This window comes from Condylura cristata, unplaced genomic scaffold (assembly GCF_000260355.1).
Source record: "Condylura cristata isolate star-nosed mole 26May11 unplaced genomic scaffold, ConCri1.0 scaffold00017, whole genome shotgun sequence".
Lineage (NCBI taxonomy): Eukaryota > Metazoa > Chordata > Mammalia > Eulipotyphla > Talpidae > Condylura > Condylura cristata.
In genome coordinates this window covers 31,555,102-31,575,858 of record NW_004567118.1, presented here as the reverse complement: position 1 = coordinate 31,575,858, position 20,757 = coordinate 31,555,102, and the positions used below count along the sequence as shown (strand labels likewise).

The 20,757-nt window shown below is 35.7% G+C and overlaps 1 protein-coding gene across 1 annotated transcript in view; it reads right to left on the bottom strand.

The window, feature by feature from the left end:
* Window positions 1-20,757, bottom strand: part of UBE2G1 (ubiquitin-conjugating enzyme E2G 1) — an 87,407-nt gene that overhangs the window by 27,481 nt on the left and 39,169 nt on the right. The window lies entirely within an intron of this gene.

The following is a 20,757-nucleotide window of genomic DNA, read 5'->3' as shown; positions in this document are numbered from 1 at the left end:
AATACAGATACCCAAGCACCATGCCCCACCACCTAAAGATTGATTCAGAGGGAAGTCAAACCAGTGCTTCAATAATTCTTATGCTGTGGTCTATTTGCAGAAACACTAACAAAATGACCTATAACATTGCATTGGAATTTGCTGGCCTTAATTTATACTATTATCTGAATTATCTACTTGACAATCCTCTGTAGTTCTGGGGATACACATCTATAGTTGGTATTCGTGTGGGGCCCAAAAGAGGAGAGAACAAAGGCCCCATCTGTCTGGCCTGTATGTTGACCCTTCTGCCAGCCACAGCTTTTCAGCACACAGGAGCAGCTTAAGAGTAACAGTTGCAACCTAGAGGAATACCAGTGGCACCTTTAGATTTTTTTTTCCCCCTAAAGAATGTTCTGGCATGTTTGGATAATGATGATGGCTGGTGACAAGAACAAAACCAAAAGACTAGTGAGGTAGGGGGACACAGGCCAAGAGGGATCATGTAAGAGGAGTTAAGTGAGGAGGATGCAGTTTCTGAACACTCAGGGCTTAATAAAGAACTACTGTCTATTGATGTCAGCAGATAATGTAGGATTTTTAAGTTTTAATGAGGTATAGCTGACATTATACAACTTGATATACACTGATAGTGTTTGTGAAGCTATCACCACAATCATGATAATAAACATGTATGTGCACGTACACATGCACGGATACAGATATATTTCACAGAGAGGTGAACGATGATTGACACAAAGCGAACAGCACACACCAGAAGAAAGCAGTTTCAAGAGGGCTTGCTGGAAGTGTGAGAAAGTTTGTAACTCTCACAATCCCTGCCATCATCCTCAAGGAACACAGTCTAATGACAAAAAAGAATACTGCAACTCCAAGTGCTATAAAAGACTGAACAAAACCTTCAGATAATAATTTGAGTAATTTAGCGATGGTATTATTTCAACAACTAGGATTTAGCACCTCAACATGCCAGTTAGATAGGGAGCCAAAGTGAAGGTTTATTTATATTTATATATAAGTGGATTATTTTCTTGAAATCTGAAGGGTGATATTATGTAAGTCTAAGGTTTTTTGATTAAAAGGTAAAGTAGACTTTTATAGTTTTTAACAGAAATCTATTTCAAAGCATAAAACTCTGACATTTTTACTTTTAAATAGCTATTCTGGGCCCTCCCTGGTGGCACAACAGTTTAAAGCGCAGCATTATGAAGCAATCTGCAGCCATTGCAGCATGAGTTCATTTCCCGGCTTATACCCAGCCAGGAAGGTGACCCACATGGCATGGCAGACCTCTGCTGCTCCCCTCACCAGTGTTTTCCAGTTCATCTGCCTGTTCTGCTCCCCAATCTGACTCTGGTGAATCCACTCACCACCCCCCACCTCTGGTTTGTACCCCAGTTCTTGCATGCATAGATAAATCTTTACAAAAATAGCTATTCTAAGACATTAAATACTGAAAATGAAAATAGACATCAAGATAATAATTGCATTTTAATACTGTTAATTTGTTTATACATGCAAATATTGACTGAATGCCAATCATACACTGCAGACATACTTAGAAGTTCCACTTTACCTGTCAATTGAGAGATAGGGTAGAATACAGATAAGATTGCTACATAGTAATTTCTTTTCTACACTGTATTAATTTCCAACCTTTTTTGTATGAACATCAATCATTATGCTTTGAAACCATTTTTTCCAACACTAGTCAAGAATCTTGTGGAAGATTCTATAATTTATCTAGACATCACCTAGTTCTAGTAATAGTCCCACAGAGCTGTATAATGTAGGTGGATGGGTTCTGAAATTCACACATATAATCAAAATTACCCTTGAAAATTTTTTTACATATCCCATAAAACATAGCATGGTATTCTCACTTTTGTCACAATACATCATAAGTTCTAAAAATCTTTTGCATGTTTTCCCATGTCTTTCTTCTACAGGAGCAATTATGTCCAATACCTGTTTCATATAAATTAACAAAAGCTATGTTGAAGAAAGTCCATAATTTCACTTTTAGTGTGACTTTTGTCCACAGCATGTATCCTTGATAGGTCTAGATAGATGCCTATGTTAAGGCTTAATATAGCTATCATGGCAAATCATTACCATACTTTCATGAATGCTCACTTCAAGGTACAATCCAAGTACAATCTCCTTCCATGAGGCCCTCCTTAAATAATCTCTATTTCTTTGGACTTACACTGAAGTCCAATTAATTATACTTTTAATCTACAGTACATGGACCTTGGCTATGAGATCCTGATTCCTAAGTACAGGAATGTGGGGTTAAGGGGTAAGTACCGCACCAATGAAAGAGACCTTATAATTTGAAAAAGACACGCTTGACCGCAAAGGGGGTCTCTTATAAACCACTGAGGTTCGTCCTTTATCCAGAAAGCAAAGGTGGATCTTTGAAGAGTCTCCATTGAATTTTTGTTTTTTAAATGATGAGTTAACCTCATGAGATTTATATTAAAAACCAGCCCTGTGGGCCCTCCCTGGTGGCGCAGCGGGTTAAAGCACAGCACTGAGAATCTAAAGCCGCTTCCGCATGAGTTCTATCCCCGCCTGCCCCGGAGGAGTCCACATGGCGAGGCAGACCTCTCCTGACCCGCCCGCTGCTCCCCTCAGCAGTGTACTTCGTCGATCTGCCTGTTCTGTTCCCCACTCTGTCTCTGGTGAAGCCTCTCACCGCCCCTGAGCCTCTGGCCTGTACCCCAGTTCTGTATGCACAAATAAATAAATCTTTAAAAAAAAAAAAAAAAAAACCAGCCCTGTAGTATATAAAAGATGTCACAGAATAAAACCATGGTGATGACAAAGAAACCAAAAACAAAGCTATTAAACTAATTTTGGAAACTATACTTGAAGAATATGGTAATAGGAATGATAGGAAACAGGGAGTAACGGGAGACTGAATTAATCAATCAAGCTTGGTAGTATGAGGGCTAAAATAATAAGTCAAATAATGACACACAATTGGGCAAAATTTATATAGAGTTAACATATAACCCAGCAATTCCACTCTGAGCTGGATGTATAAGAGAAATGAAAACATGTTCCACACAGAAAGCTGTACACAAGTATTCATACACAATTTTTATCAAGTCTTAATTTATAATTCTCAAAAGATGGAAAAAAACCTAATTGCCCATCAATGAATGAATCAACAAATTATGGTATGTACACACTGACAAGAACATTGTTCAGTCCACAATGGAATACTAATCAATCATAAAAAGGAATGAAGTAGTGATGTTACAATTTTATGAACCTAAAAAACATTAGGTTAAGTGAAAGAAACCCGACACAAAGATCATATATTACTTGACTCTTGCATATGTTATATTCCAAATAGGCAAATCCAGAGATGCAAAACAGAATGGAGATTGCCAACAGATAAGGGAAGGATAGGTAAGAGGGGTTTTACAAGGTGATAACATTGTTTTAAAAATAAAAAAGAGGTCCTCCCAGGTGGTACAATGGGTTAAATCTCAGCACTGGGAAGCTATCTGCAGCCTAAGTTCGATCCCTAGCCAGGGAGCTAAATCTTAACATGGCAGAGCAGACCCTTCCTGTCATGTCAGCTGCTCCCCTCAGCAACGTATTTCGGTAGATTCATCTGTTCTGCTCTCCAATCTGTCTGATGAATCCTCTCACCCATATCCCCACCCCCTGCACCTCTGATCTATACCTCAGTTCTTGAATGCATAAATAAATACATCTTATCTTGCAAACACATTAATATAACACTGGAAATAGAAACATCATTGTAAGTTACTTGAATTTCACCCCAATTTAAAAAATTTTTCTGTGCAGAGGAATTAGTAATCTGTTCTTCTTTTATGGTTAAAATATAGGACGGTGTAGTGTTTTGAGGGATAAGGAAAAGAACTGAGGATAGTTTTAAAGTACCTATGTAACATAAACACAGAATTTCAAAAAAGAAACAAGCTAAAAATAGATTTGGGGACTATCGAAAACTATTGATAATTTAAGTTATAAGATCAATGAACATTAAGTATAAACCCATAGAGGATCTAACTGAATAAATCCTGAGGGGAAATAAAATACTGGGGGAAAATAAAGAGGCTGCAAAAGTGACTGGAAAGGGCAAGTTACAGAAGTATAAGAAACCAGAAAAAAAAAAAAAAACCTTATCAAGGAGCCAAGGAGATGCATGTCAAAGAAAAAAAAACTAACATTGAGAAACACACAATGCTCAGGAAAAAGGGCATCTAAATTCAGTATATTGAATTCAGTTAGAGAAAAAAAGGTCAAAGCTCTAAAAATATAAGAAGTTTCAGTATAATGGTAATGCAGAGTTCATACCAGTAACACCAAGGTCATAAAAAGGTTAAGCTTTAAAATCCATATTTATTTGTGTATTTTAAAACATATACATTTATGTTTCATAAATATATATTTATACTACATAATTATAGTATATAAATATATACTTAAGTGGAAACCTTTTCTAAGAAGTTTATGGCTTGAAAAATAGTGGCCATGGGTAGATGAAATTTAAGCAGGCTTTTAATGGGAAAAGGCAGTAGAAAGATATTTAAACACACTATATTTAAATGTTGATAAGGGAAACCTCACATCACATTTAAATACAACAAGTGGATTACATATATTTTTTAAAAAGTCTAAAATGCAGAGGTGACCTTCCTAAAATAAACAGGACACAAAACTCAACAGTTAATACTACATTAGGCAAAATACGTTAAACGCCACACAGCAATTAAATTTAAATACACATGACAGCACATGGGAAGACATAATAGGTAAAAGTCTAATATATCCCTGTCTAGTATGTCCCTAGGATAGGTTCTTATAAACCAAAGAAAGAGGAAACTTGCAAAGGGCACAAACATATCAAAAAATAACCGTGCTTGGGTCTGTACTATATTACTGAAGTACTAAATTTAAGTTTTGAATAATGCAAAGAAAATGATGCATCTTTCTGAATACTACCTGGGCACAATTAACAGTTAAAAAATACTTGAAAGATGCTCTCCCACAAAAATCACGAACACTCAAACACAAATTTAAAGCATGAAAATCAACAGTACCCCCCCAAAAAAATCAGAATAATCTCTTTTTTTCCCCTTACTTTTTCGAAATAAGTAGCAACTGACCTCTAAGGAGGCATTAAAGGAACTTCTGGGGTGCTGGTAACAGCATGCTGTGTATAATACACATTGAGCTCTGCATGTGTTATTAATTTCTTTTCACCTCAGTACACCCTTGAGTGGCATATGATTGCTATGTGAGAATAACACATGCATGATACAAAAAAATCTGGCAGTAACTGTAGGCCAGAGAAGCATACAACTCATGAATTAAAAGGAAAGCAAGGAAGAGGAAATGACCTTGAAAATAAAATAGGTGTAAGTAATAGGGGAAAAAATGATAAGAATCACTCATCAAGAATAAAATTTAGGGCCTCTCTGGTGGTATATGCTTAAGTCTCAGCGCTTTCATTCTATCACTGCTGTGGCACAAATTCCATCCCCAGTCAGGAAGTTGACCCACATATGGTATACAGTAGACCTCTCCTATCTCGCCCACTGCTCATTTTAGCAGAATATTTCAGCAGATCTTTCTGTTCTGCTCCCCACTGTGTCTCTGGTAAATTCTCTCACACCTCTCTTCCCCTGGCCTATACCTCAGAACTTCTACATCAAAAAAGTAAAATTAAAAGGCTCAAAAGAGAAGGGGGAAAAGCAAGTGATAATAAAAAAATTCCTGCCCTCCCTTCATCTTTTCATCTTGGCCACAGAAGCAAGAAGAGAAAGGAAACATCAGTCATCATTTGGAAAGTGTGGCAATAAGATGCACACATTGTGTCTCTGCTGTGGCACCTTAAGGCCTACCACCTCAAGAAGCCAACCTATATCAAATGTCAAAGGTCACAAGATGAAATACCACCAGCACCAGTTGAATGATGAACATAAAAACTATATACACAAGTTCAGGCTTGGATGTGTGATGGATCAACACCTAACCCTAACAGGGGAGCTGTTCCACCATCCAGTTCATTTTACAATTTCAATAATTAGTCATACAGTAAAGTGTCTCACTTTAAAAAATAATTTAAGAAAGTAAGAGTATTGAATATGAATCAGAAGTATATTAGTATAAAATCATAACATAGCTTTAAAATTTCTGAGCTTGGCCTACTGAAAAAATCTAGAAAAAATGACCAACTAAACAGCCACTAACGTCCTTAATGCCTACTGATTTGCCTTTTATGGGCTTCTTAAATCACTAATGTTCTAGGCTGATGCCATATATACTAAATAAAAAGGAAGCTACTAAAGCTATACAATGGCTTATTAAAAGGATTCACTCAACTTGAAGAGGTTCTCACTGCCTGTCATAACAAGTCGACAATCAAATAGTTACAAATTATTGAATGTAATAGTCACATACAAAACTATTACATAATATTAAGACAATTTTCTAATTTTGAAAGCCAATTTAAAAAGAATAAGCATCAAGATTCTATTTTTTACATACATGTTATATTGCCAAGTGTCAAATTTTAAATTATTATTTGATAAAATGAGTTTTTCTACAAAGAAATGGCTCAGTTAAAAATTTTAAAATAGGCCCTCCCTGGTGGCATAACAGGTTAAATCACAAAACTACGAAGCTAAAGTAATTTCAGCATGAGTCGATCCCCGCCCGGGAAGTGATCCACATGGTGTGGAGGTGATCCACCTAGTGTGGCAGACCTCTCCTGACCTGCCTGCAGCTCCCCTCAGCAGTGTACTTCGCCGTCACTCTGCCTGTTCTGCTCCCCACTCTGTCTCTGGTGAATCCTCTCACTGTCCCTGCACCTCTGGCCTGTACCCCAGCTCTGTATGCATAAATAAATAAATCTTTTTTAAAAATTTTAAATAACTAAAACATTGTCATTTATATTTTTAATCAGGGCATTTAAAAAAGGAAGACAACTTGGGCCCTCCCTGGTGGCTAAAAGGCAAACAAAGCTCAGTACTATGAAGCTATCTGCAGCCACTGCAGCACAAGTTCCATCCTTGGCCAGGGAAGTGACCCACATGGTGCGGCAGATCTCTCCTGCTCCCCTTAGCAGTATATTTCAGTTAATCTGATTGTTCTGTTCCCACTCTCTTTGGTGAATCCTCATCGCCACCCCCACACCTCTCGCCTGTACCCCAGTTCCTCCATACAAAAATAAAAGTAAAAGGAAAGCAACCAACCCAAACATTGCATTTCCTGACAGATAAACCACCACTTATGAGAGCTCTAATCTCACTCACAAATCTAAACCTGTTCAAATCCCTAAATACAATTACCAATTTACCAAAAATAGAATTGTGTTTAAGGACATCCCTGGGAAAGAATAAGCAAAATCTATACTGTGGGAAATTCTGAAGGACAGGGCCTAGACTCTTTGGATATGGTATGATATGCAGAACATGAGAGGATGGAATTCAAATTTTTGAAAACCATGAGAAAAATTTGAAAGCTGACAAGATACTATATAAACTCAAGAAATGATTTTTAATTTTTTGAAATCTGATAATAAAGTTGGTTTTTTACTCCCATTTTGTAGTAACACATACTGAAATTTTTAGAGAAACGATGACAATGTTTGGGGTATGCTCTAAGATCATAAAGAAGCAGGGTGTGTGTGTGTGTGTGTGTGTGTGTGTGTGTGTGTAATAACTGTTGAGGTTCAGTAAGCATAGGGCTGTTCAATACACTAGTCTTTGCTGGCATTAGATGTTTAAAATTTTTTTCTCAATGAAAGTTTAAAAACTGCTAAAAAAGAAAAAAAAAGGGCAGTTTAATATAGCCTAAAATGTTTCACAGAATTTTGTCAATTGTATAAAAAGAAATCTTCAATGAGTGGCAGCAAAAAAACAAGGTCTCAGAATAGCAAAGTTCAAAATCCCAATTATGTCATTTTATAGTTGATTACTAAGGAAATAAACTACTTAAAACGTATTTTGCAAAGACCAAATATTGACAGTCTAACTGCTACAAAGCGAAATACAAACTGAAATGTATAGCCTGGCTCTGATTTTCCTTTGTGCCTGATTGGTAGTGGTCTCTTGCTCTGGAAAATGTGCATTCCTGTCAAGTTTATTTATGTAACACACAGATAGCTGATAAGGGGTATTTCTGTAAAGTGACTATCTTTATACTGGTTTTGTATGAACTTTTGAAATCACAGATAGAACTTTTTATCCAGATACTACCTAATTATCACCTAAGTATTGGAAGTAATTTTGACATTACCAGAGGAATAAAATGCCGTATCATTTTAAAACACACATATTATCACAAACCAGTCACCAAAATTAAATGAGAAAACATTGCTTTCCTCCAAGCTTCCATTAAGTAATCAATACTGACAGTAATAATGTATAGATCAGCAAAGAACTACAAAGATTTCTATTCATCTATAGATTTAAAGATGTATCAATTTAATCATCTTTATGGAAAACTTAAATTTTTGTTTAAAATTAGAGTTATTTTCCTTTACATCATGGGCTAGGATTAATGCCTGAGCTAACTGATTTCCTAACTCAAAACCTTCTCTACTTCAACATAGGGAATATGGAGTAGACCTCTCTTGCAAAGATTTTGCCAATATGCTTCTGAAAGATTTTGTCTGGCTGAACATCAGACCACAATCATAAAATACAGAAATTCTTCTATTTATCACCTTGTTTTTACCCTCTTTAGTTATTGAAGGGTTCTTAACATTAAGTGGCTAAATATGATGATGCCTGCAATTAAATTAAAAGCAGTAGCATTAATACACATCTCTGCCAAGATTTGCAATAGCAGGAATTTTTCACCATACAGAAATTGATATGCCCCAACATTAGTCTATAATTTTATATAAATTTCAACCTACTTTGATCAAATTTATTTTAGGAATAAATCTTGGAGATTTCTGAGTTTCATTCCAATATAGGAAAATTGGATCAGCATTTTGGACACACAACCAAACCTGGTCTAAATGACTCACTAGACTTATAATCTTATAGAGTTGGGAGAAGAGGGATTAAGGGGTAAAGGTAATACAGAGGTATCACTCCTCCATAAAAGTGTGATTAACATTCATTTTAGTAGTGTAAGATGCATAAAGATACTGTATCTGTAAAAGACTGTCCAGTTTAGACTATGTAATTGTTGCTTGTGTTTTCTTTCCTTAGTCTTTCTATAGTCTGGATTGAACTATAGGGTGCAAAAGGATGCATTCAGTGTTCTTTAAGAGTATTAAGAGCCCTCCCTAGTAGCACAGTGAGTTAAAGCACAGCACTATGAAGCTATCCTCAGCCAGGCAGGAGACCCACAAGGTGCAGCAGTTCCTGCCCACTGTTCCCCTCAGCAGTGTATTTCAGTCCATCTGTCTGTTCTGTTCCCCACTCAAGTCTCTGGTGAGTCCTCTCACCTCCCACACTTTTGGCCTGTACCTCAGTTCTTGTATACATAAATAAATTTTTTTTTAAAGAATCTTAAGAACAAGCTGCACCTCAAATACATCTTTTGGAAAATACTACCACCACCAATTATCTCAGCAAACTACCTGTTTTAGTAGGAGCTGCCAAACAAGGTTCCTATATCCCTGGAATGTAATAATGAATGATTGAATGATTGAATGAATGAATGAATGAATGAATGAATACCTTATCGAACCAAGAGAATAAGATCTTCCAGAGGCCATTCTGAATTGGAATTAATGGACAGTTATCAACATGGGTAAGATGTTCTATAAAAGCCAGGGAGTAGCCAACAGTCACAGTTCAAATCTCAATGAGAAAGCTAATATGAAAGAATGAAGCCATGTTATATGTATATTATTACTGATATAATCATGAGACAGTTTCTTTTTAAATATATGAATGTAAATATTAGTAGTAATGCTTAATATCTTAGCAGTGGCTGTAGACAGCTTCATAGCTGAGACAACCCCTTGTGCCACCAGAGAGGCCTTGGTTTCAACGTTTTAAGATTTTACTAAAAATAAAGGCATCTCCCCTGGGATTGGTCCAGTGTTTCTATATGCTCCATCAGATTCTAATTATCAAGAATATAACATAAAAAGAAATTGAAAAAAGGAGCTTTTTACAATTAAGTAATCAAAACAAAGCAGAATAATGACCAGACTATACAGATCAATGAATCATGACGACAAAAATAGAGCGGTGGTAGAGGTCAAATCCAAAGTTTAAGTAACACCACATATTTGCCATAACAAATTTAACCAAGATAATTTGGTTTGATTTTTTAAAATTGTTTGGTTAGATTAAAAATGACATGAAACTCAAAGTAACACTAATCAGAATGGCAGCTTTGACATTCTATGTCTGTCTACATAGAAATGCACTATTATTTGAACAGAAAAAAATTACTGACATATGACCAAGTGTTAGTTTACTTTTAGTGCATGTGTAAGCAAATTCACATTAACAAATACCAAAAAAGGCAATGCACAAAGTAAAACTGGAATAGGCAATACAAATAATAAGTTCTACCTTACAAATGCATATTAAGAGTCTCGGTTCCTGGTTCTTCCACAACTTCCTCTAAGTAGGTCCAAAATGCCCTTTTAGGCACAGGGAGAAAAAAATATAATCAAAGCAACAAGTCATACCAATTCCAATCCAATTACTTCTTTCAGAAAGAACAGATGTGACAATGTGAAAATCACAGTGATATATTGCTATTGATAAAAGTTTTTGGTGTAATTCTCTATCATACATGTCTTAAACTCCTCCTCAAACTTTTCCCTAAGGTGATACTAACATTAATTTCTCTAATTCAAATCTCTATTTATTTGTATGTGCCTTTTCTCTTAAAACACATTAATTAAAAGAGAGAACTGTTACCTTGACATACATGCAATATATAACCTTTACTGAAAGGCAGCTTATACATTGCAGTGATCATCTTCTCCACATTAAGGAAAAATGACTCATAAGAAAATGGATGTCCTGTGAAAATACAAATATCCCTAAGTGGAAGATCTAAAAAGGCATATATATTCAAAGAAAAAAAAAAAACAAACAAACTGGAAGTGATAGGCCTTATCAAGAGTCACAAGACTGGCCCTCCCTGGTGTCACAGCAGGTTAAAGTGCAGCATCTGCAAAACTGGCTGTGGCCACTTGGCCAGCTTCGGTGCAAGTTTGATCCCTGCTCTGGAGAAGATCCACATGGCGAAGCAGACCTCCCCTGCCTCATCTGCTGCTCCCCTCAGCAGTGTATTTCATCAATCTTGTCTGTTCTGTTCCCCACTCTGTCTCTGGTGTATCCTCTCATCCCCTGCAGCTCTGGTCTGTACCCCAGTTCTGTATGCATAATTTTTTTTTTTAAGTCTCAAGACACTACGACCATACCCCTCCACGAAACATTAGACTGTTTCTAGGCAAGAAAAATGAAAATGACAGCAAACATGACTTGTACTTTGCGCAATAAATTTATAGCCATAATTACAGTATGAGCACTGAGTGGCTAGAGCAATTGGTATTTAGCAACTTCAAAGTTATGACTATGAAAAATCAATGAACAGGATTCAACAGAAAATTTACACTGCAAAACAAGTCCTAAATTGTTTCAGGTTAAATAAAGAATAGTACAACAAACTTTTACCAGGTGAATGGCAGGAAACTATTAAGTTAATAATACTGGAAAGCAAAACTTTAATCTCAAAAAAAATAGAGCTTTTTATGGAAATGAAACTAATTAAGAAAAAATGTCAGGCTAACATTGCTTTTACATAGAAAAATTAAGGGAGGTGTTAAGCTAAAACTTTTTTTTGGTATATTTTGAAAATAATATTTAAGAGAATATTTTGAATTGTTTTTTAAAATATTTTTGGTATTTTCTGTAAATGAGAAGGGAACCTATTTTTTAAAAACCACACTATACCATCATAATCAGAAAATAAAGCTATACCCATAGGAGGAGGGGTGTTGAGTTGATTTTTATCCTATGCTTTTCTTTCCTTTCTCAATTTCCCCATTTTCTGGATCAGTCATCCAGGTTCATGACTGTCTTCAACTATTCCTTTTATTTTCTGTTACACCACTCAATATAAAGATCCATCTAATCATCTAATCCATGACTTCTTCCTTCTAAAATGTCTCTAGTATACTTTAACTTTTAGTATGCTACTGTCAACATAATGGCTCTAGGTTTAATCTTAAAATACAGCAACTATGCCCACTGTTTTCCACTTGTGCTGAAGACTATTTTGTATTTACACTGAGGGTGTTTTTGAAGGATGTTATTATATACAAACCGTAACTTATCAAGAAAGGTATTCAGAAGTAACTTTCTGATCTCAGTAATAATTAAGACTTCCTTCAATCATGTGGTTTATGTTTATTTAATGTATACCAGGAATTGTGTGTACATCTGTCTTTAAAAGAAAAATAAGGAGAGAAAACTCAAGAGCCTGTTTTTCACCAGCAATCAAGTACACAGAATTAGTTGATATTTATTTTTATAATAAATTCTTTCTAAAAATGATTTATTTATACATACAGAACTGGGGTACAGGCTAGAGGTGGGTGGGTGAGAGAATTCACCAGAGACAGAGTGGGGAGCAGAACAGGCAGGCTGACTGAAATACACTGCTGAGAGGAGCAGCGGGAAGGTCAGGAAAGGTCTGCTGCACCCTATGCGTCAGCTCCCTGGCCGGGGGTCGAACTTGTGCTGAAGTGGCTTTGGAGAGCTTTCTAGTACTGTTTTAACCAGTTGCATCACCAGGGAGAGCCCTAATAAATAAATTCTAGCAAATACTTTATGCCTATATCCATTTTGTCTTTTGCTCTTACTTCTAATTTATGTCAAATGTGTTTGCATAAATGTGAAACACTGTGATTGCAAACAACAAAATAGTCCTTGTTTTCTCTGCCCTTGAGATAAAACAGTCTCAAAGATCTTTCACTCTAGTAGGAAACATATACAAAGAAATATATAGCAGTATATCAAGAAGTGATACCTTCCACAAAGGATAAGAGGAGAGAGGATGGGAATATGGCATGGGTGGTGGTTACAATACCTTCAAGTGGGAGAGCATGTAGACATTTGGGTATTCCATGATTCTCCATCAGCCACCATAAACCACTTTTTGAATTAAGCAAAGAAAAAATCATCCAACAACTCATCAAACAAAAACAACATTCAACCAATACTTATCATATTTCTCCTTTCTGGATGATGGTGATGGCTGTATAACAATGTGAATGTTCTTTGTGTCACTCAGTTGTGCACTTCAAAGTTATTAAAACACTAAGTTTCATGGTAAGTATATTTAACACAACCTTTTAAAGGATTTTTATTATGCATACAAGAATTGAGGTACAGGCCAGAGGTGTGAGAGATGAGAGAATTCATACCAGAGCGGGGAGCAAAACAGGCAGATCTACTGAGATACACTGTTGAGGGAGCAGCAGGCAAGACAGGCACAGGTCTGCTGTGCCATGTGGGTCACCCCCTCTGGCAGGGGAAATCAAAATCGTGCAGCAGTGGCTGGGGATAGCTTCACAGTGCTGAGACTGACCTCTGAGTCACCAGGGAGGTCCCCTTACCACAACTTTTAAAAAGCCTTTCTGATCCTTTACTTTCTGATGATAATGACCAAATTTAAGACAAATCTGACCTCTAAAATCTAACCCTATCTCAATCCTTTCTCATCCTCTAATTCCCAGAATCACTGACACTCCAGATACAATCTGGCCTTATGTATTACACGTTATCCTTTCTTTCAGATAATTCTTCCTTAGACTTTGGTGATGCTCCTCTTTCATTCCTAGCTTTCTCCTTGCCTCTCTTAACACTACTTCTATGGGCTGTTCTCTTCCAGCTGCTCTCCATTTACCCTCCTCTAATTTACTCAACAATGTCTCCAGGCATTTGCCCATCAAACACTTGAAATACTATCTTCTCTAGGAGGTGACTTCCAAATTTACCCTTCATGAACTACAGAATCCATTTCCTAGTAGTGCTTATCTTACCAGGACCTCAACTAGATTTCCCAAACCTAGCCTTACACTGTATTTTATTTCACTTATTTTCCCTCCAGTCACCCAATGTTTAAAGTTGACATTATCTCTTGCTCCCTAGATCTACCTCATTCCTTACATCCAGTCTGCTAACCGATGCCTCTACTTCTATTGTCCTCCCCAACAAACCAGCCTCCTAGACACTGCCACCAGATTATTTCATTCTGCACAAAAATTTGGTCACTAACAGCACTTATGGTCCTCTATGATCTGGCTTTAAAATAAACCTTTCCATCTTTGTTGCTTACTAAGGACAACTCTTACATCTACCTCATCCCTAAACATAAACTCTTGTACTCATGCTGACCACCAATGAACTCCTAAAGCCATATTCTATCTGTGCCTTTTATTCACATAAATGTTCTGTCTTTATAAACTGTTCATATTTCTACCAGTCATTTACATTCACAAAACTTCAAGGATTGGTTTAAATGTCAAATCCTCCCTAAAAACCTCAAATCAGGAATGAAAATTAACTTTCTCACCTGTGCTCACTGGTATTTTATATTACTGATTTATCACATTCTGGCTAAATTAATTTATGTATGTCTGTATATTGTAAGATACTCAAGAGAAATCACTTATCTGGAAGTGAGGAGATGCAAAAACCCATTTGACTACTTAATATATAAACTGTAATTTCAAATATCAGCAAGAACCATACAAAACACATTTTATATCAAAACTGCAGGCTTAAAAAATACTGAGTAAGTACCCACCAGTTCCCCAAAACAGCATTTAAATCGAGGCAATTCAACTGGATATACAACCACACTTGACTCTAGTTATGTAAAGAGTTGGGGATTTGACAGTAGTGAATACCAACAACCAGATCAAATTATTCTGTGTTTCACAACAGTTTCTTCTTACAATAGGATTCAGCTTTAAGAAGCATTCTTTCTAACTGTTACCCACAATTCCAATTCACTCTTATCCATGACAAAACAGACAGTAAATTTAGATTACAAGTGGTCTATAGAGCAAAGTGTTTTCATTTTCAGCCATGGGCACTCAAGATTCCCTATTCTACCTATACCACAGGCTCTAGGAAGTTTAATAACCCCCCGCACCCTCCAAGAATCCAACCACCACTTGCTAATAACACATACTCAATAAAGTATTCTTTCTAGTGTATTCTGAGAAAGTATTCTTCCTAGTGTATTCTGAGTAACTTGGTTGTTATTATCTATAGAAATATATCGGGTGGTTCAAAGCAGCATTGCTCACAACAGTGAAAATGTATTAACAACCCTAATGTGTCCACTGGCAAATGAATGGTTAAACAACATGTATCTGTAATATATACATACAATGAAGTATTATTCAGCCTTTAAAAAAAAGATACAGTATGAAGTAAGCTTGAAAATATGAGATGCAAGGTAAGACAGAAACACAACAGGACAAATTTTGTATGCTACTTATATGAGATACTCAGAATAGCCAAAATTCATAGAGAGAGAAAGAAAATGGGAGGGAAGTGGTTGCAAGGGGATGTAGGAAAAGACAGTGGGGAATAAGATAATTTCCAGGTACAGCTTTCATTTTGGGATGATGAAAAGGTCCGAAAATAACAACTGCAAAATAAGGTGAATATAATTAAAACATAGAAATGTACATTTAAATTTAAAATGGTATAAGTTTTATGTATATTTTAATCACATATTTAACACATAAGTTAAATGCAGAGAACAAACAAAAGCCACATATCTTCCTACCACACCTCATGTCACAGATCTTGAAGTACAGAAGGAAGATAAACTGTTCTTAATCCCTCAAGTCTTTGATGCAGCCACACCTAAGGAAGGAACCATTAATAACTAATCATGAAACTCAAAATTTCTCAACACAGGAATCAGCAGCAGCATAGCTGCTGAAATATTTACTATCCTTGCCTTAGTAAGTAACCTTTGAAAACATTATCTACCCTCCTCTTCCTATGTAGTCACCGGTTTTCTGTAGAGAGTTTCTCCTAAATAAAAAGTCCACATTGTGAAGGGCCAGTAAGTCACTACCTTCATTCGCACTTAAAGATAAGACAGAAGAAACAACTCCAAGTGGATCACTAAACAGAACTCCTAGATTTGGAAGGAATATCAAATTCTACCAAGTTGTAAAATATCATTTTTACAGAGTAAGAACTTGGCTAGAAAAACAATGGCTACTTGTTTCTTCCTACTGACAACCAGAACACAAAGATAAATGGTCTTGACATAAAACAAAAAAATACTTTCCATAAATTATTTCAGAAGTAAATATACAGGTTGCAGATTATTTTGTACTCTTCAAAATAATGAATTTATATTTATTTCAACTGAATACTGAATTTATTGAGGGCAAAATTACATTAGTATCTTATGCATATCACAAATATCTTCCCTGTATTGGGTGGTTTAATGGACATTAATGAACATCATATGAATAAATACTTTATATAATAAGAGATATAGTAAACACTAAGATTTTCACCTGAATTCACTGCCCTGTGCTCTGACAGCTAGAGAGAGAAGATAGAGAAACAAATAAAGGATGCTGCTATGCTTGCTACTTGGCTTCACTTTCATTTCTCTACATCAGTGCCTTCTCTTCTTGCTACAAAATAATTTATCTCCTTGAGGTACCAGGAATTCATGAGCCAGCTCTGCAATTATTTACATACCTACTCAACTTTATAAAGGAAACCTAAGTGCCTACATGAAGAATCTAAATTCTGGTTTCAAATAAGAATCTAAGTAAGAAATTATATGATTAGGCTTCCCTCATGGCCCTAGGGGTTAAGTGTTAAGTCTCAGCACTGTGAGCTATCAGCAGTCACCACAGCATTAGTTCAATCCCCAACCAGGGAGGTGACCCATATGGCACAACAGACCTCTCCAACCTCACCTGCTGTTCCCGCAGCAGTGTATTTTAGTCAATCTGCCTGTTCTGCTTCCTACCCTAATAAATCCTCTCGTGATCCCAACACCTCTAGCCTATACTCTAGTTATCACACACTTGCATACATAAATTTTTTTAAAAAAAGAAATCATGACTATCACTGATAGGCTTTTGTACATTAAAAATTACAATGAACACAAAAATGGAACAAAATAGAAAATGTTTATATTACTAAGTAGAGTAACTCAACTGATTACAAAATCTACAAATGCATAGTTAAAAGGTTAGAAGGGGAAAAAACAGTAAGTAACTGCTATCAGGTGAGAATGTTACAGGACAATCCCCATATGAAATAGGCAGCCTGACTCTTGGTATTCACCCATGCGCCTGAAAGGAACTTAGAATAAAACTCAATTGCAGGCATACACAAAAAGGTTAATAAAGGGTTTGTTTATCAAAAAAGGGTAAATGAAGAAATGAATAATTCAGGGAGAAAAAGTGGCAAATATATCCTACCAGTCCTGCTGAGCTGGAATCCCAATAGCTCACTGAAAGCCCACAAAAACCAAGAGAGCTCTAAGGCCCACAAAACTGGCTGCTTAACTCCATCCACCCTCAAGTCCCAGCAATCCTCCCTTCAATGATGAAGCCATTATGGGATTTGTAGTTCTTGGTATATTGGATCTCTTTGGTCTGGTGTGGGAGTGAAGTCTATAAACCTACTTGTGAAGTTTGTTCAGGACATCCTTTTCTCTTAACAAGAGTCTGAAAATTTTCTCTCCATAATTATCAATTTCCCATTAACAAATTTAATTTTACAGTTTAAAGATTTTAACACCTTGAAAATTTAAGACATCTGTACGATACTTAAGGCATTAAAAAAACACAAAAAAAGGGGTATCTTCATAATAACATTCCACTTCATAAATATTTCTTACTTTCCAATATCTCATTTTCTATATTGCCTTGAACTCTTGTATTTAGGCTTTTTGTAAGGTAATTTTTTTTATCATTTGTATATATTTCTACTTAGATATAGCTGTAAGTATCAGTAAAGTTCTTATTCTAAAATAAGTTAATTCTTCCCCTGAAAAAAAGGACTAACCTATCACAGTAGATGCTCTTAATGGAATTATGCCAAACAATAACTAATTCCCTAGTGACATTTCATGACTCATTAAAGAAAACTTAAGTATCATGCCCTTTCAGTGAAAAGACTAGTTTAGCCAGATCATCCAGAACAATGAGAAACTAGCTCTAGTAAGATCTCATACTTAAAAACCTTGACACATTATGAAGTACTTACAAAGAAATGTCTACTGACACCCTTAAATTGCAAGGCAAATTACATAATTTAGAGACAGCGACAACCCAAAATATAAATCATGATGAATAGTTTGAACACAAGCCAAAAGGCCAACTCTTTTTAAAGCCAAATGCCAAAAGTTCTCCCCTCCCCAGGCCTCATTTCACAATTATCTTCAAAAATTTCCAGTCTTATCTGATATCAGGAAACATTCTAAAGACTGAAGAAAATGGACAACTAGAAGTATGTTCTTTATGTCAAATGTCATACAAAAAAGGGTAAACAAGTGATCTTACAAACTTTTTAAACACACACAAAATTAATTCTAAAAACCTTTTTAAAAATCTAGCTGAACTGAACACTTTTAGAAGCCCCCCAAAATATTAAGAATATTCGGGAAAGGAGAGGAGGATTTTAATACAATATTGTACTAGTATAAATTAGCAAAGACTTCCTAAAAAGATAATTGGTGATATTTATTAATAACTTCAAAAAGAAATACACCACCAGTTATTAGAAAAATAAGTACTGGCCCTCCCTGCTGGCGCAGCGGGTTAAAGCACCACACTAAGAAGCTAAAAGCTACTTCTGCATGAGTTCAATTCCCGCCTGCCCCAGAGGTGACCACATGGCGTGGCAGACCTCTCCTGACCCACCCAGCAGTGTACTTCGTTGATCTGCCTGCTCTGCTCCCCACTCTGTCCCTGGTGAATCCTCTCACCCTCCGCATCTCTGGCCTGTACCCCAGTTCTGTATGAATAAATAATAAAATAAATCTTAAAAAAAAGAAAAAGAAAAATAAGTACTGGGGATAATACAACATGACTACTATGTTCAACAATGCTGTATGGTATATTTGAAAGGTGCTATGAAAGTAAATCCCAAAAAGTTCTCATCACAAGGAAAAGAATTATTATGTTATGTACTACATGAGGTGACAGATGCTAATTTCTTTACAATATATGTAAATCAAATCATTTTGCTATATACCTTAAATTTATACAGTGTTTTGTAGCAATTATATTTCAATAAAACTGGAAGAAAAATAACTTCATAAAATGTTCATTTGTTCTGATTCAACAATGACCCACTCCTGGATATCTATCTTAAAGGAAATAACTGAATATTATATGTATTTTTCGTTCTAAAAAAAAAAAAAGAAGTGCTAGCTTTAAATGATTTATATTTACTTTTAATTCAAAACAACCTAAAAGTAAATATTGGGGGCATATTATGGTACCTGGACATGAAAGAATGCTATCTATCTACTTAAAAACTTTGAAAAAATATCTAATAATGACATGGAAAAATATTTACAATTTGTGTTTAAGAGAAAAATATTGTATGTCTAATTCTTTAAAAACATACAATTAAAAACTTTCATCCTAAATATCTTTCAGTTCAGTGTATCAATATGTGTATGTCTTTATCTCTTCTGCCTCATGATAACCAAACAAGTGTTCCTAAAGAAATTTTAAATTAACTTTTTAATTTAAAATATATATTTTTAAAAACTAGATAGATTGTCCATGGTTCTGAAAGATGAAAAACAGATGAAGAACGTGAACTGATAAAGGAGAGTGGAGGGAGCAGAAGAACAGAATACTCACAGAGGGGGCTGCAGCGAAGGAGGAAGCCTAATCTTCTGGGCAAGAACCCCAGAGAGGCGCCAGTTCAGTGACCGTTGTACGAGGAAGGTCAGTAGTGAGTAGTGGGACTGAAAACATCTGTCATAGCAAGAAGTCAACAGAGAATGTCTAAAGTTGATAAACCAAAAAATAAACACTATAAGCATATTATTTAGAAACATGGAGTTAAGTCCCAGGTAATTTGAACTAAAAAGTTTTTGTTTTTGTTTTTAAATAGCTACCCCTGGGGAAAGGGGCTCTTCATTATTGGACTTTTGTATAGCTGTTATCTAGACTTTTTTTTTTTTTTTTAACTAAGTGAGTATAGTTTTCTGTTCATTTGTATTTTAAACTTTGATCATTTTCTTTAATTAACAACCCTCTGTTTTACTTCTTTCCCATTAAAACAAGAGGCTGTCTCAGCAATGTTTTCAACTGTCTAAGTCATGCAATCATGAAACAGATTCTGAGGAATATAAGCAGCAACTTTTTCTCTATTAAAAAGGTAAAAAACAGATATTGAAGTTTTCAATTCTGTATAGATATTTACTTAAAGGTGTATGTTGAGTGCTATGTAAAAATACCTTACTGTGTCTATTATCAAGCCAGCAGTCAGAATGATCCTGTAAAATGTTTACTTAGATCATGTCACCACAGCAGTTCTTACTCAGAGTAATAGCCTGCATAACTGCCTAAAAGGTTCCTCAGAATTAACCAGGGATCTCTTCAATTTTCTACATTATCTAGGCATCAGTAAAGTGCTATATGCTTCATCTTCCTCTAACACTAGAGTCTGCACCCACTGCAGAGGTTTTGTGCTTACTATACCCTTTGCATGATTCACTTCCTCACCTATTTGAATTCCCGAAATATTT